Consider the following 4,230-nt stretch of genomic DNA (forward strand, 5'->3'; position numbering starts at 1 on the left):
GTGGGGGAAGAAAAAAAAAAGGAGGACTCAGTTTGTGTGGTTTTTAATCACAAATGCAGGTCTGTGACGCCCCCTGCTGGTTGAAAGCCCCCTAACGCAGCTCACGAGGCAGCTGTGCAGCCACGAGGATTCAGTTCACGCAGAGGTGACCCGGGATCACGTGAGCCTGCTCCAGGTACAGGGGCGGAGCTGCCATGTGGCACAAGGGATCGTGCGCTTTTTTATGTCTTTAATACACAGTTTGTTACGCAAAGGAATCAACTTTTCTTCTTCAATTTCAATACATCATCTTGCAGCTGTGGTTTTAATCTACACAAGGTATCTTACGAATACGAATGAGAATCATTTTCACCTGGGAACAAAAAAATCTCAAGCATTTTGAAGAAGATACTCTGAATTTAGTGCGAAAAGTCACTGATACCATAACAGTGTATTCAGGAACAATGTTATAACCGTTTTATGAGTGAAGTCTTACACATGCATTCACATATATTATCAAAACTATAGACAAACCACACATAACATGAGGAATAGTGTACTCACACAAGGAAAAACCCCTCTATTTTATATTTGTTCATTATTGTGTTTGTGCTTTTCTCATATCTATGCAGATACATATGTTTTTTTTATTATGAATTGCTTATGCCACGTGCCAGTTCAACTGCATGAAATAATTCCTGCATATTGAATAGAGTTGAACTTCACCCGTGACTCACAAAGTGACTGTGTGTGTGTGTGTGTGTGTGTGTGTGTGTGTGTGTGTGTGTGTGTGTGTGTGTGTGTGTGTGTGTGTGTGTGTGTGTGTGTGTGTTAGATCTTAGGTTATTAAGGTAAAATAAGTTCAACAGGAGAAGCTTTCACCGTTCCATTATCAGCAAAATAACATGGAAAAAAAAGTTTTTATTGTCTTGTAAAACTTTTTATGGACAAGAGAGTGTGCGTATTAAAAAAATAGATATGTATATCATAGATTATTGTTTCCACTACCACGTTTGGTTATTGCTGTTGGTCTGTTTATAGCTCCAGTAAAAACATCCTCAAGTTTACAGCCCGCCACCTCCGAGGTTACAATTATTTCATGTGGACTATGGCTAGCCGGATGTTAGGACAACAGTTTAATGGCCTGTCATTACTGAGTGTGCCCTTTTATGTTAATTAAAAGATGAGAAACCATGGAATAAAACTCACAATGAGGCAATAACAAATTGTTTGCCATCAGATAGTACCAAACAACAACAAAGTCATGCTAACATGATAACTGGTGATAAATTCTGAGACTGTCCCAAATCACACACAATAGAAAAAAAAACTGCAATACAAGTGTTATTGCTGAATTGGAACATTTGAAATAATACAATAGTACACAAAAGATTGTTATAAAATATATATGATCATCAGTGTTGATGATTCCTCTCTGAATTAATTCACCAATACCACAAGTAACTCTAGATGATTCACTCATCTTTATATAAATTGTTGCTTGAGTTCACTTACTTTTTAGATTTTGTTTTTTAAGTTATGGACATATATATATATATATATATATATATATATATATATATATATATATATATATATATATATATATATATATCAGCTGTTTGACAACGCTTGCCTGAGGTTATCATACTTCAGAGTGAAACTCTCTCTCTCTCTCTCTCTCTCTCTCTCTCTCTCTCTCTCTCTCTCTCTCTGCTTTGAAAACTAATTTTAATACAGAACAAATCACCACTTTAATGACAGCCCTTCCACTTCTTATCAGGACATTTCTCCTCACTTGCCAAACAGCAGCCACCGACAGTAATTGAGGCCACACTCTAATTTGTGTTTATTCAATACAAACCCACTTCTCTTTTAGTGTTGATCAAAAGGTTCCATGTATGTCAATAAAGACTGAAACATGCAGACAATTATATATAGATCATAGCATGTGAAAAAACAACCTCTAATTGACCTTGTCATAAGAAGAGTTTCACAATGTAATTGTGTTTTTATAAAATACCTTTTGACATACCTCTATTAAGAAGACAGTTTTACACATTTTTGATAAACGTAATGGCTGGATATGTGTAATGTGTTTTTATATAGAAACCTCCCGGATCGTATTTGTATTTTTATTATTCAATATATTCCATATGGAAGCAATAATGTTTTCCATTGAAAACAAAAAAAAAAATTGAACAAGCTCAGAAACTTTTAAATCATTTATGGGAACAAAAGAAAAAGTTGGAATTAGGGAACTTGTATTTTTAGGAGTACTTTTTCAAAATGTGGCCGATTTGTGCCATGGACGGTAGGGTGTCTGGCAATAATAAAATAGTCATGTCTACAGTATAATAAAAAGAGCTGCTGAATAGTAGTTGTATGTGTGAGTGGTGGTTTGCCTTCCTGCCTCCCAGTGAAAATATCAATGGTTTGAGTCCAGCAATGGGTCTTTCTCTGTGCAGTTTGCTGTGTTCTACCCACTTTTAGTACTCTCATTTCCTCCCACAGTCCAAAAAATATTGAACCCAAGGTTAATCTGTGTGTGTTTGATCGGCCGTTCTTTGTTTTTGCCCCGCGATGGACTGTCAACCTGTCCAGGATTTACCCTTCTTTCACCAACAGTCAGCTGGAAAATGACTGGATGTATGAAACTGAAGCTGTAAGATTTTCAGTACTCTATTCCAACTGTGGGAATAAATGGCATCTTTTTGTGTTTTAATCCATTTCAGAATGTTATATTGCTGTACATTAATTTCCTTCACACAATAAATCGCTCCCTTTACCATTTAATTGGATGACTCACAAAGAGAGGCTTTAGTTTATTTGGTTTCTGTCCACAACCCCTACAATGCACATCAACTGTACAAATATCTTCCCACAACATGAGTCACACAAACACAAACGCACCTTTCGAATTAGATTGACACAAGCTCTGTCAGCACTTAGTCACAAACAGTACAACCTGAGTATTACCGACTTAAGCCATGGCACTGCAGTATCAATAAAGGTTGACTACTCTGGCAGGTGCTATAAAAAGGAGAACAGTGCTAAAATTAGAATGAGTCATATGTTGTTCCTCCGTGTTGTTTGGTGTGATAATGCTCGGGCAGACATTGCGTGGTCTGGTACTTTTCCAAGTAAAAGGTAAAAAAATATTAGCAAGGAGGTTCACAGAAGCTGTTTTTACCACAACAAACAGCTTGAATCACTTAACACCCCCATAACCTCCATGTCATACACACTTTGTCTCACACTAACTATTGTTTAGCTGAAATGTTACAATATAATATTGTTATCAGCTCTTGGGATTATAGGGAGTATAATAATAGTATAATTCCTATGCCAGTTAGATGCTTTCAAATGAGTCTTCATACGTAGTCTGCTGCTGCCATAACTGTTTTACCCTAAAGCTCATTTATTAGCTTTAAACAGTCTCTATTATGCTTATTCACCTCATTTCTAAAGATTTTGTGAAATAACCAATGATCTAATGCCTATCTTCTTTCTTTTTAACAATATTTATTCATTAACGGGATAAAACATGCAGAGGAAAGTCATTCCCATGATGTTCTGCTACTGTGTTTTCCTCACTAGCAGTAAATTAGCATATCTCTACATTGTGAAGAATCTTTTCAGCCATCTTACTACTTGAGATAATAAAAAGATATGTTTTTTAACTGGCAAAATTAGCTCCTCAGGGCTGCAGGTATATTAATAATCTGCCACGATTGTTTCCGCCCTAATAAGGTGTGGGTGAGTCAAGCATCGTGTGATTACTGGATAAATATCCTTATCTACTTTATGCTCTCTGTAATTAGATTTAGATAAAGCAACATCAGAGCAAATGCTTATTTAACATTATTAAAAGATGACGATCAGCGCTGAATGAGTAATCACCACTTTACCCTGATGGCTCTGATTCAACTCAACCAAAGACAATTATGATCATTGTTTGAGTGTCTTAATCGTGTTCATTATAATCACACAGTTACAGGTTCAAGAAACAGCTGACCCATTTTAAAAAGTTATGCAGTTGATAGTTAACAAGAACACTTTGAGTTCATTTCACCTCACAAATAAAAAAAACAGCTATGTTTACATTTTGAGTTCAGATTATGTCTTCAGTTTCTTCCTCCCTTTAGTTCTTGACACTGAAGGACCAGTGAAAACATGCAGGAAAGGTATTTGATTTATCCCCTTTATGTAGACAATTTCAGGTATGAAATGCTTGAAATTAAAGGGGGC

Source organism: Lipophrys pholis (genome assembly GCF_963383615.2).
Source record: "Lipophrys pholis genome assembly, chromosome: 20".
Lineage (NCBI taxonomy): Eukaryota > Metazoa > Chordata > Actinopteri > Blenniiformes > Blenniidae > Lipophrys > Lipophrys pholis.